Below are 14,219 nucleotides of genomic sequence, written 5' to 3'. Positions count from 1 at the left end.
GATTCGATTCGTCTAATACGTGAATAATCCATAGAATCTTTTGTTTATTACAAAATTACTAATTTCCAAGAAGAAAAAAAACACACACACCATGTATGAATTTTCAAAAAAAAGATAAAAAGGAAACAAAACAAAGAGCAACCACAACACCAACAAGGTCCTTGCTCATTGGCACCCACATATATGACGGGGAAAGATGTACCAGCTACCTTCTTCACAATCGAATCCCTTTCTAAACCGTAGATCGTTTATGCGAACCCAAATCCTCAATCAGAGCCGTCAAATCTGCATATGATGACCCACCCTTTTCAACAGCTCTTCTTGCCAACTCTTTTAACTTCCCTGCTTCACTTCTCATCTGCTCTGCTTCTTCTCCGCTATCCATCAACCTTGTTTACAGCCTTCTTTATTGCATCTCTCTTCACTAATTCCTTTTCTTGTCCAGCAACTGAACTCCATCTTTTATACCCTACTCCCACGCCTACCTTTAACACCATTGTCACCAGCTTCTCATTGAAGAATTGCTCTGCAAGGAGTGGCCAAGTGATCATTGGCACACCTGCACTTATACTCTCGAGAACTGAGTTCCATCCACAGTGAGTCACAAAACCTCCTACAGATGGATGCTCAAGGATCAACACCTGAGGAGCCCAACCCCTTATCATCAACCCCTTTCCTTCCACCCGCTTTTCAAACCCATCTGGTAACCATGGTTTCTCCTCGGCCTTTCTTACTACCCAGATGAATGGATTGCCTGAATCTTCAAGACCCATAGCAATCTCACGTAGCTGGGTAGAACTGAGTTGAGCGATGCTCCCAAAACAGACAAAGATAACCGAATTAGGTTTCTTGGAATCTAGCCAACGCAGGCACTCATGTTCATCTATCACAACTTTATTTCCCCTTTGTGCCTTCTCTGAGATGTCCTTGTTGCTGAAGGAAACTGGACCGATGTGCCATGCTTTTATTCCCATGGCCTTTCTGTAGTGTTCTGCATAAGCTGGCTCCAACTCATAGAAGCTGTTCACCAGAGTTCCATAGCACGTTTCATCTGATTTCCAAATGCTTTTGTGCAATTCACCGATATTATTCGGATCCTTGAGGTCGTCTGGAAGCTGTGATCTTGTCATCTCTATCTGGTCAGGGATGCAAGGCACCACAAACGGCTCCATATCAGATACAATGTTGGCATGAGGTTTATAGCGTCTCAGGCTATCTTGGGCACACAGGGAGAAGAAGCTAGTCCCATGGAAGACGAGCCTTGGTATTCCAAATTTCTCTGCAACTTCGGTTGCCCAAGGAAAGAACATATCTGCGACCACGCAATCAGCGTGGTGTCGTTGAAGCATCTCCTCGAATGGTTGTTGAAGCATGTTTGTAGCTTCCATGAATTTTTCAAACATATCAGGACCACTGAGAGAACTGGCGTTCTCACAGTTTTCGGGTAAACCGACTTCAAGTGAGGGGAATCGTATTAGCTCAATTCCAATCTCGAATCCAAATTTTCTATCCCGTTCAACTGTTTGAGAGAAGTGAAGTGCGTTGAGAGGCGTGGTGAGTATGGTGACCTTCACTCCACGCATTGCAAACAATCTGGCGATATCCATAGTTGGGATTAGATGGCCCTGAGCCATGAATGGAAAGAAAAGAACATGAAGTTGAATATCAGCTACAGAACCCATAAGGAATGAACTGGAAGAATCAGGATTGTATAGCGAAGTCAATGGCCAGAAGATCACTTAGAGATAAGGGTTGGGTGCAAGGAATGTTGGAACTTGGGATATATATATAGATGTTAAGTGCTAATACCTATCAATGGAGACTGGTGTTCTTTCATTCTCTAGTATCTCCATGACTCCACGTATCCTTTAATTGGAAGCTTTCTGCAAACATAAGCTCCTACGTAGGATAATTGTAGGGAACAAACTCTCAACTTCTACGCTATTCCATGTGATAGGTTGCCATGCATTTGCCAATTTCCCTATAACCTAATGCGAACATGTGGAATCAACTACAGCCTTGGTGACTTGGTGTTAATATTATAATTATTTTTCTGGTAACAGGCTACAGTTCGACTGTTTTTCTAGAAATTACAGAAACGTTTTTCAGTTTCCTGATGATTGTATCGAAACCTAGAAGATTCTTGACGGGTGACTTTACCAGAAAAAAGGCTGGTGCGTGATGGTTTTCTCTTCCATTATTAATTATGATCGAGGAACCTTCACCACTGCATTCATTTTCATGAATTACGTACTTTCCACAGACAGGGGAAGGCACATCCAAAACCCACGTTTTTACCGTTTCATTACCTGCGGATGGTTTTTGTGCAAATAAAATATTTATTATTGGTGTATGGATGGTTTGTAGAATAATTAAGAACATGAGAGATCTCTCAATGGAGATGTAGGTATCTAATTAAACCCGGATCCACATCCTCTGTTAACGAAGTTATTACAGCCCTTTCCGTCAATCTTTTTGTAGATTCCGATAATTCCATGGTGGATCAGGACGAGAATGAATCCGGGAATCCAGGACATGACTCTCTTTCGGACACCTCAGCTCTCCACACTCTAAAAGGGCCAGACATTTGAACCATAACTAAAATATATTTTTCCGAGAAATCTCAAAATTTAGGCTAACAAAACAGTTAATTTTATGAGCCATAACTCCATCGAACCGCAAATTTGAAACTCTAGATTTTTAAAATACCGACTCAAGTAACCCGGCCCTAAGAACTGAGAGATCTCTCATCTGGGATGCCCCTGAACTAAGTAAGCTGGATCCACATCCTCTGTAAGGAAGTTGAATTTTCTGTAATACTCCCACCTCACCTAACGTATATAAAGTTTCTATTCAAATATTTATAGCATTGCCTCTGTGTCCCGATTCTCAGATCTCATGTAGATGGGGCTGCGCCCCAAACAGGTCCTTGGAGCAGGGGCATAGCGGTCACAATTAATATGTTTCAGAATGGAAAATTGTTCAATATGATTTTTTCTTATTCTTTGCCAAACCTATTTATGAGAAACAGCGATACCTAATTTTCTACTTGGTACTAGAAATAAAAGATAAAACTAACTCATCTTGACCATTAGTTTCCATCCATATGTTAATCTTAATATTCCCTGAAGACCGGTTTTGAAAATACTTTTCGTATTTATTGGCAAAATTTATACATTTTGTAATTTTTGTTTTTTTTTTTTTTTATCTCTGACTACATTTTTTTTACGTATGAATGCTTTTAATGAACCACAAACAAATATTGTGTCCCCTTAGTATAATATATTATATATGGGTTAAACAGACTAACACTGTTAGTCGCTAGTAAGTATATTTAAATTTCAAATATAAAGGGACCAAAATACTTTCGAAGTTATTTAATTTATTTATTGTAACTTTATATATATATATAGGAAGAGATAGATATATAACCAAATAATAATGATATACCAATATATATAAACCTATATATTATATATAATATAATATAAAGGACTCTTTGGCATCATATCAATATTTAATATATTTAACAACGCATATTATAATTGGTATATATATAGAGATATAGGAAGAGAGAGATTTTTTAACCAAATAATTAATGATTAATACCAATTATCTCTTTTTTAAACCATATATTAAATAATTTAAAAGACTCTTTGGTCATTCATATTCAAAATTTTAATATATTTAACAACGGCAAACCATGTTAGATTACTTGAAACCCACGTGTAATAATTGCATTAAAGAGACTCAATATTAATTAATGATCCATTTAAATGACCCACATGTCAAAAATTTAGCGAGTAATCCGTATCGATATTCCAAGTTCCAACCACTCCTCCTGTTGTTGTAATTTCTACAATGCACTTCTCTTACTTGAAATATTGTCTTTTTTTTTTTTTTTTTATATAAATAATTATTTTGATAACTATTTATAGGAATATTTAATTTAACCACTAAATTAAGGGTGTCAAAACCTAATTCGAACCGTTAAAACTATACCAAGCCAGCCTGTTATAGTCCGAACCAAAACTTAATGGGCTGAATAACTTCAACCCGAACGGGTTCAGGCCATCCTGTGTGTGGCCTGTTAGTCCGAACCGTTTGGCCCAAAATCAGCTCGAACCGAACCAACCCGTTAAACTCGTTATAAATAAATTTAAATGTAAAAGGCAGACAAAACCCCATGTATCCCTTTATTTTTCTTAATTGTTTTGTTTTTGAAATATACATACAATAAGCCTGTCAAAGTTTTCCACCGTTTGGAATGTGAACTTAGTAAATATTTAGCAAGTGTATTATCATTTGAAAATCTTTGAATATTTTATTTTAACCCATATTTATAAGTGTCAGGAATGGGGAGTAGAATAAGTAGAGACAACCCACTCAAATTCATCAAGATGTCAGTTTCTTTTGTATATTAATTGTATATTTTTTACTTATTTGTATAAATAAAGTTTTTGGTTTTGAACACACAACACAGGAAACAATGCGAATAAGGTGTAATTAAATGATATCATATATTAGAGGACCATTAGATAATTTCACATAAGCATCAAACTAAAATCATAGAAGCACTTTGTTGTGAAGTAACAATACATTATAACTCATATGGGTTCATGATTAGAGTGGAGGCAAGTGGACTCCAACACTAATCAATGCCAACTATGCCAAAAAAAAAAAGCACTTCCTCATTATTACCATGTTTCAAATATAAGATTTGGAGATAACCTAATGCTTATATGCTTTTGATAAATTCCACATATCAGCGATGTACATAAAACATTCAACTAGTAAATCAAAACCCAATTTTAAACCGTTAGCTCAAATGGTTAGTTAGTCTAAACCCAAATCACACCCGTTTGAAGCTAGCTCGCAACAATTATTTTTCTAATGGGCTGTGCTTGAGCTGGATGTTTTTCAGCACTAAACTGTTAGGCCAGCCTTGAACCGTTGACACCCCTACACTAAATGCTTGTGGGTTCATTTATTTGATAAGTGAGATTTTTAAATTGCAGCTAACCAAATATGCCATGTATCTAAATTTAATAGAACAAATAAAAAAAGAAAAGAAAAGAAAAGAAAAAATATATACCTAAGCTAGCAAACAATTATATTTTGTTGGACGAAATAAACGTTATATGGACAGTATCTCAAAATTTATTTTTCCTCAAAAACAACCAAAAAAATCTGGTCTCCCGTCTCTAAAATTGGGAGTCATTTTTTTTTTGGTTGGGTGTTGTGAAAGAGGTTTTAGAGTTTGAAATGGGGGAAAAAGACTTTTTTTTTTTTATTTTTTTAATAAAAAGAAAATTCAGGTTGTATTCGTTAGTTTTACGAAAAATATAAATTCCCTCAATAAAAGGAAGATGCGACGTTCACCGTCAGATCTTTTAGATAAATGTCTAACTTTTCAAAAGAGTGGTACGTTTAACTAGTAGACCGTAACGGCGTAACCTGTCCTGATTCCCATTTCTCAAGAGAAGTGAGTATATTTACCTAAATACCCTATTTCCTTTTTATCTTTCTATGTTTCCCGCGCCGCTTTAAATTCCATTCCGCATAAAGTAAGGATTCAATCTCGTTCCTTTTTTCTCATTGAAGAAGCTTTGAATTTATATGTCGTTTCGGATTCCTCATGGCTTTTGTTATTCGGATTGTTGATCGCGACGAGTAGGTTATTTCAGATCTTTGGTTAAATAAGGGGATTCTTGTAAGACCAATCGACTCGGTTACAATTTTTACTAATTAATCTGTGACTCTTGAATTGCTTTGCTAAAGCGTTATTACTTCTCAGTCTTCTTAGTTTCTTGAACTCTAGAGTTTGATGAAGAAAATGCTTAGGAGATCGAACATTACTTTTTAGGGTTTTGGCGAATCTCTAGAAGAGCTTTGAAAAATTGAAGTTCTGGTATTCTTTCGTTCCGCTTAGCTATTTGTATTCTTCATTACTGAAAAACGGTTTATCTTTTTGAACAGCTTGTTTGAGTGGATCTGCGGTTTCTTGCTTGGCGATTTTGATTCCTACTCGGAGTGGAATAGTTAAACCGTTTGCTTTGATCGTGTTGACGTCGGAGCTAGACTGATCGACACCGTTCTTACTTTATGTTCTGATTGTTTGATTGACTGGTAGATATAACTTATTAGCATTGAGACTTGAGAGGTTGGTTATTCGGCAATGGATCTCGAGAAAGAGTTTGAAATGTCTATATTTTCAAGTTTCGTTTCAAGTTCCGATGATTTCTAGGGCTGTCTATTGTATTGGGGTCTGACATTCGGATTAAAGGAGTAAATCAGGAGGTCAGAATTCTTCACCCGAAGATCATTAGAGTTTCACTCAGTTGCAGTTCTACAAGTGTTGAAGCTAGTACCTGAAATGGAGCGCGATGAAATTGATCATTTACGGAGAGGTTTAGAAAGCGAATCTGTTGGTTACGGGGTCATTTTGCCGAGTTCCTTCGACATGGTTCTCTCAAGCGCCCTAGTATACTCTACTTGTTCACATGTGTCGGTTTGGGGTCCGCCCACGACTTCCTTCCCTTCGCTTAGCTCAGGGTGATCTACGATCCGCTTTTTTTTTTCCCAGAAAAAGAAGGCCCCCGCCCTCCTTTCTTTTCCCCGGGACGCCCCTAAACGTTCAACGATGTTGGGCCCCGGGAGAATACTTCGGAAAGAAAGCCGACTGAGGCCAGCTAGAAGAGCGTGTCGGGTTTCATGATGCTTCCATAAAATGTAGAGTCTCAATGTCTCGAGGGAAACACAGCCTGCTTGATTCTCCGGATTTGGAGGAAGAGGAGAAAATATGTCTGCGTTATTCTTCTGCTCTGGAAATTTCAGAGTCGACTGATGCCAGTTCTTCTCTACGCCAAAGTAAGTGTCTGAATTATAAAAACAGGGAGGAGTTTTCCACTTGTTATAAAAAATAGGGTAAAAAGAAAACTGGTTTACTTATAAAATTCATTCCAGAAAAATGATTTGCTGAGAAGTTTGCTTTACTTGTAAAATTCTTATCAGAAGAATGTTTTGCGTTGAAATTGTAATATAGCTAGTTCACAGTTATTCATTCAAGTGATTAATGTCTGGCCATTAAACCATCATTACTGGTTAATTATCCTCTGATTTGTTTGGGAAGTCTGATCCATGGGGCATCGAGTTCTAATGGTAACAATCTCAGGATTTTCTTATTTTGCACAGTGTAAGCTCATGAAGCGAGAAAACTCAGTCTGTTAGTTTTTGAGGGGATAAATTATCTGATAGGGTAGACTTGTTTTGCAATTTGAACTTCTGTTGAAATGCTGATGTATCTGAATTATCAATACCATATGTTGATTACTGGATATACTCTTTCAGATTTTTATTTCATTGTCTTTTTAATTTTTATCCTGTTACGTACCTGTGCTTATTAATATTGTATCATCTAATCAGATATTGGAACATTAGCATCCACTACCAGTGGTGTTGTTACTGCAAGCAGGGGATGCGCATACCCTTTGAAACTCAAAGAAATTCTTGATGTTATGGGTCCTAAAAAATAGGGAAAACTTGCTTCAATTCTTCTATTGGGTAACAGTACACACCAATTTGAATATATGGATATGGTTACTAGAGTTCCCTGTTTGCAAGTCAGTGTCTCTTGTGTTACCACTTTGAAGAATCTCCCAACCACATGCTGCTCCATTTCCCCTTTTCGTTCTATACATGGCTTATCTTCTTTAAGGTTTCACTCTCTGTGGACATTTTCTAGAGACTTTAGTGCCCTTTCTACAGTTTGGAAGTTGGCAAACAAAAGCCTAAAGGGAACCTGACATTTGCATCCATTTGTCATGCAAGTTTTTGAACTCTTAGCTTGAACACAACTCCATAATCTTTGAGGGCTGCTGCACTTCCTTTGGAGCATTTTGGTGTCTGTATGTGATCCCACTAGTTGTTGATTGGGAAAGTATAATCTTTTTAGTGGTTTGATCTCTTAGAGAAATCTTTTGTTCTTAAATTTTTATTGCTTGGGCATTACCTTGATAACTACGATAGTATGAGCTGCTGACTCCCAATCCAATAAAGACTGTTCACTGTCCAACAAACCTTAACTTCTAGCTTTTAGCATTTTTATTGTTTGGAAAAAAAGGTTATGTTTGGTTCAATCTATTTTGTGTGTCTCTTTTCTTGATGTGAATTAAACTGCTATGTCACAATTATCTCCTCTACTTGTGACCATTTCTAGTCTGGTAACTTCAGCCTAATTTATTAATCTATTGGTTATCTTGGCCATCCACTTCCAGATGGGGCTGTTGTGTGCTAATGGATCATGTATTGTAGACATGCTATGTTATGTGCTCAATGCTGTGATACACTAATTATGATTCAAGTGTCTATATGAGTTGGTAGAGTTGACTTAATTGGGCAACACCATGAATTTCTTAAAGCTGAGCTATTTATATGACTAATGCAAAAGAAAATAATTATCATTATACAATGGCATCCTTGTAGTATCATTATGCTTTGGGTAATCTCTAGGTGGATAAGCAATGAGGTATGAATCTTATGATGTACCTTTGGACAAGGCTAAAATTGATATTCCAAGATAATTTGTCAAAGTACTTAAAATGGAATAGTTTTGTGAAGCTTGTATTATAGAATAGTGGTACTAAAAGCGTTCATTTTGAAGTCTTGGAGCACAGCTATACGGCACCCACACGTCATAAAGAAGATACGTCAGCTGGGATGTGGGATGCTGCATTGTTTAGATCTAAGACTGAGAAAAAGGAAACTCTGAAGCATGACTTGAAATTTTACAGACTGACAGAACGTGTAAAGGTTAACATCTGAACTACAATATGTTCATTTACTCACGCAGCATTTTTGCATCTGATTTCTGAATTTATTCCTGCTCTCGGTTATACATGCACGACTCTTTAATTCTGAAATAAATAAATTAGAAGGACAGGCTATACAGTTCTATTGTCATGATGAAATGAATACATGTGCGTGAATTCTTGTTGCATCTTGTCATGTTACTTCACTTGCTTGTGCTACTTTGGCTGTCTCGATTTTCCAACCTTGATCGTGAAACAAATGCTAAATTTCCAAACATTTATTTCTTCATCTTTGTATCGTGCTCTTTTTTTTTTCTTCTCTCTCTCTCTACTCCATCCATCATTATCTTGTTGTTGTAGTCAGGTTAGTTGCTGGTAAATTTTTCAGGAAATATTTTATCCTTTTTGTATTCCATTTATTTTGCGTAATTTTATCTTCTTGAAGTTGACTAGTTTTATTGGTTCTCGGAACAAATTGTTATGGAACTTGTTCAAATTCCAAAATGATGGGACTGTTGAGGTTGATGTGGCTCAAAGTGCACCTGTAGCTTCAGAACTCTTAAAGCTTGATGCTTTCGATCAGATTCCACTTGATGTTGAAGATGCTGCTGTTGAATTCAATAAATAAATCCCAAGATTGAAAATTGCCTTGCTTGTAGCCTTGTAGTAGGAACAAGAGGGGATGTTCAACATTTCTTAGAAATGGCAAAGAGACTTACAGGTATGTTTACCATGAATCTCTATTTGACTTTGCTTGAGTTGTTTTCTGATGCACTACCCTTCAGAATGAATGTTTGATCTAGAACTTCTACTGCAGAGTACTGAGCTATTTTTATTCTTCGTTGTTCACAGCTTGACTCTCATTTTTGGAGCGGAAGTTTCACAAGCTAAGGCTGCCGGTGGATGATACAGAGCTTTGTCAGCCTCGATATGGCTTTCCTACCAAACCAATGCAGTGTCGGCTAGCTCTGGGGTAGCCAGGTGAATCATAGCCTTCTCGTCATCAATTTCATGGATCCTGTGATAAACTTCAATTTACTTAAGCCTGCTTCATCTGAGAGTCAGTCAGTAAGAATCACTTCAGTCAATTGAAAAATCCATGAAACTTTTGGTAATTCCCTTCACTGGTTTTCCAAGTCACCTACTGAATCCAGAGATCGTATTTCTAGCTCCTAAATCAAAAAGTTTGTATGTTATATTTTTATTCTGTAGGATCACCAGATGAATATGTTCAATGCTGCCTATTGCATTTTACAGATACGCATGGCAACATGAATGATTGGTTTGAATTATTTGATTTTTTAATAATTATTAGAATTTACAGGTATAATTCATCAGAAAGCATGATGATTGTCTGTACCTCTTGAAAGAATAATAAGCCAATGCACAGCCACCTGAACAGTTTGTCTATTTATTAATACATTAGCGTGAAGGCCAAATGTTCCTCTAGGTATAGCAATGAGGGCAGCTTTTGTACAGACATGTATCAGCAACATCATGCCTGACCCTATTAAAATACCAGACCATTCCTGATAAACACATTTTCAGCCCCTACATTTTAAAAAGCTGCCGAGCTTGGTACCTTTGGGGTGATGGGTTGGTGGACACCTGTGTTTTTAAATCAACACATGCCATACCATACCCAGAAACATGGCTGGTTCTTTCATTGGTTCCATTGCCACTCATTAGTACGTAGTACTGGTATACAGAGGGATGGTGGTACAGGGTTTAGTTAGGTTTACTTTCAGTGGACACAAAATCACGAGCACTCACTCACGTACAAAAGTAGATATACTTTAGTATGGATTACATAGCGGTTGGAGTATTATTTTTATCAGTTTGTAATTAGGGGTTTTGAACAACAGTTCACCTTTGACTCCAGTTTTACTGCAGGAATTTGGTCACCATGTTAGATTGGCAACTTATGATAACTTATGCAATTTTGTTTGTTCAGCTGGTATTGACTTTTAACGTTTGGATGGCGATCCTCAGATTTTGGCAGGATGTAAGGGCCCTAGTGAACATTATCTTTTCACTTTATTGTCATAGACTTCTTGGACTGCTAGTCTGGTTCATAGGTTAGTGTTTTTTGGCCTTTCTTTATAGTATGCTCTTATTCCTGCCCCTCAACCCCCGCAAAAAAGAAGAAGAAGAAGTTAGCCAAATTTTTTTTAGGCAAGCCTTCATTTCCTGTGAGTGTGGACTAGTTATATTTTAAGTATGAAATTTTTGATTTTCAACTCAGACATCAGAGAACCATCTAAATATATCCAACTAAAGCTATTTCGGTGTACAATTGAAGAAGGTTCTATATCTTTAGCATTAGAGGAGGATTATTTAAAGGAAAAAGCAATTGTGATGACCCTGTTTTTAATTGTTATAAACTGATTCCTATATAGTGTTCCTTACTCCTATGTGCTGTAGTTAATGGTGAGGAGAAACTCTCATCTGAAAACCCAGCTTATTGTCGTTTCCCCCGGATGATATTATTTTTCTTCTTCTCCAGATATGCCCTAGAGGCTTCAGCAAATGGTGAAGGGCGGGAACTTCTATGATGTGTCTTGTGAGAATTGAACTGTGACACAACAAACAACATATAAGGCCAACCATTAATGGGTAATAAAAAATTTGCCTCATCACACATTAAACTTCATATTGGGCAAGCCATTTGATGCAGTAAAGAATGTTCAACAGGGTCAGTGGGTCTTTGAAATGCTTGATTTTGGCCCATGGGTAAGTTTTATATACATTAAGCTTCTTATTTTTGGGTTTATTGATGGAATGGGCCTAATTTATTATTCCATAAATTGGGGGCAATGCTAGTATACGGTTAATTTCAGCATTTGAGTAAGTGTTTGAGGTATATTAGGATACCATGTTTTGAGTTTATTTAGTTTAGGGAATCTTTTAGAGTGATCAGGAATCCTTTTATCAGTCAAATTAGAATTTTTAGGTCTATATACATGTAATGCATCCCCCACCAATTTAGAGGATGAATTGATGAATTGAATTCATCTCCTTCCGTTCTTTCTTTCTTTCTTACTTATGTGATTTATTATAGAATATATTTTCTCATTAAAGCTGATTCAAGAATATCTTCCACAATGTAAGTTGCATATCCCCAGCCCTAATTCTTCTTTTTCAAAATTTTAACCTTCTAAATTCCCCAACCTAAATTTTTTTCTTCTCTATTTTCTTACTCCTAAGAAATCCCAAATTTTCATCTTGACCTACACCAATCTAACAGTTCAACTGTCCCCAAACTTTAGAAATCATCGTCATATATTGTTACCAAAGTCCTGTAATTTTCATTGTCATCCACCCAATGTAACCTATATGCTTGTGTACCCAATCAACTACCCAAAACCCTGAAATCCTAGCTCTTTGAGTTGAGATTCTGAAAGACTTTAGTTGATCCAACTCAATCTAGGGCTGCATCAAGTGGTGTTAGAGCCGAAATTTCGTATTTGTCATACTATCTTCTGAACTTATTATGCGTTTAGAGCGTTTTGGAAAGGATTTTGATGAAGGATTGTCTGATATTGAATCAGATTTTGGAGATATTCAACTGGATTTATGCATCCTCTAGTAGATATGTGAGAGTCTAGCACATATATTATACAATTTTGTGATAAAGTGTGTGGTGTACTTGAAGGCTGAGAAGAAGAGTCAAGAGGGATAGAAGAGGTGGAGCTTGTACCTTAAGTCCTTGGAGAGCAGGTTTCTTGCATTGAGGACTCTATGAATATGCCATTCACACTTGACATTGATTCAAAGATTGAACACATAGAGTTCGTGTTTCCACCTAAATTCTTTTAACACAAAGCTCCCCGTCTCAAAGAGTACACTCCAAACACATGTGGGATCCACAGTATTGTTCAGGATTCAAGCTGGAGATGCACCACACCGAACTCATCCTTAAATTTTATAGAACTCATGGTCAACTTTTTCTCAACACTGGGAGAGTTGATGAAGTAAAGAATATCCAAGTTGACTGGGCTTTGAAACTTAATTTTGGCCTATTGGTGGGTTTTATATACATTAAGATTCCTATTTTTGGGTTTATTGATGTAATGGCCTCCACCGCCTTTGCCCCTTTCCATCTATGTAGGCACCCATCCAATGCTTTGGATTGCTTTTACAGCTATGATTTAGATAGAGAAATCAAGCAACTATGCTACCATTGATCTGAATCAAACAAAGTGGGCTGGGGGAGCAATGTTTCTCGAGTCTCTTTGAAGTGAATCCGGAAGGTTTGGCAAGCATTAAACTGTCTCCTGAGCTTTTTTTGATATTTAATTGATATTTTTATGCTCTGTGGTTCCTGACCTGTTTCTAATTTCTTATTTTATTTATTTATTGAGGTCACATTGTTGAGTTTATAAGAACTAAGAACGTTTTCCCATAGGGACCCAGAAAGGGATAGTTTTTTGAATTTCAGATATGGCATGAAATAAGGGTTTTCTTCCTTCTGCACCGGGGGAAATATCTTTGCAGAGAAAGCAAATGGAAGCCATTATTAATTCACTGCTTCCAGCTTGCACAGATCCAGACATGGACACTAGGACTCCTTTTAGAGCTCAGGCAATAATTTCAAATCCTCGTGCTTATGGTGAGTTTCTCCCATGCGTTCAGAATTGATTCACAATATGGTCCTTCACTTTTGGGTTAGGGTTTCCTTTTCTTTTTTAGCATTGCTGATGAATTATTAAATATCTCATCATAAGGAACAAAAAAAGAAGTTAATCTTGTCTTTTCTTGTATTGTCGTCTAAACATTTCTAATTTCTTTTTTTTTTTTGTTTGCCAACCCCGGTTTTATAAACCGGTGTTCGACCCGCGTCGCACACCTTGCTGTGGTGGGTGAGTCTCCCCAACATTTCTAATTTCTACTTTTGGGTTTTTGTTACTACCAAAAACACACTTTGTTTTAATTTTTGTCCAATAGTTGTTGCATTAACTGATGAATTTATTTTTCTTATGCTTTAGCAAGGTGTCAATTTGTGCAAAGCTCAACATAGACTTCAGTTAAATGTTGACTCCTTGAAAATCATTTGTTTATACAAAAGAGAATAAATCCATTGAGAGTTGAACAGTTTACATAGAAATGTTTATTGTTGAAATATTTACATGGATTGAAAGGCTCTATACTAGAGCATATATATATATATATATATATCATGGACTGCCTTCTAAAAACCAGTCAGAACTTCTCATATTCTAGGAAGGATGAGCAGCAACTTGCCCAGTAGGGTCAGACTATGAAAGAACTGAGTATGACATGATTGACATCTAAGCACCTTGTGTCAAGAGCATCTCAATTCTGATTAGACTAGTTATGAAATTCCAATGTTTCTGAATGAGATTTTCTATATATGTTCCTGTGATACAGCTTAACGCTTTCCTGTTG

The 14,219-nt window shown here is 36.7% G+C and overlaps 1 protein-coding gene and 1 pseudogene across 6 annotated transcripts in view; one reads left to right on the top strand and one right to left on the bottom strand.

The window, feature by feature from the left end:
- Positions 1-232: 232 nt before the first annotated feature.
- Positions 233-1,682, bottom strand: LOC149027404 (scopoletin glucosyltransferase-like; annotated as a pseudogene).
- Positions 1,683-5,586: 3,904 nt separating this feature from the next.
- The window catches only part of LOC149027403 (uncharacterized), a 29,951-nt gene continuing 21,318 nt past the window's right edge, over positions 5,587-14,219 (top strand). For all 6 annotated transcript variants that reach the window (XR_016174543.1, XR_016174541.1, XR_016174542.1 and 3 more), the window contains exons 1-5: positions 5,587-5,713; positions 5,980-6,870; positions 8,663-9,531; positions 9,663-10,888; positions 11,317-13,422. The gene's annotated coding sequence lies outside the window, so the exon portion shown is untranslated. The remainder of the gene's footprint in view (positions 5,714-5,979; positions 6,871-8,662; positions 9,532-9,662; positions 10,889-11,316; positions 13,423-14,219) is intronic.

Source organism: Hakea prostrata, chromosome 1 (assembly GCF_041222555.1).
Source record: "Hakea prostrata isolate BN-2017 chromosome 1, UWA_Hpros_2, whole genome shotgun sequence".
In the NCBI taxonomy this organism is placed as follows: domain Eukaryota; kingdom Viridiplantae; phylum Streptophyta; class Magnoliopsida; order Proteales; family Proteaceae; genus Hakea; species Hakea prostrata.
This window is presented reverse-complemented; position numbering and strand designations above follow the sequence as displayed.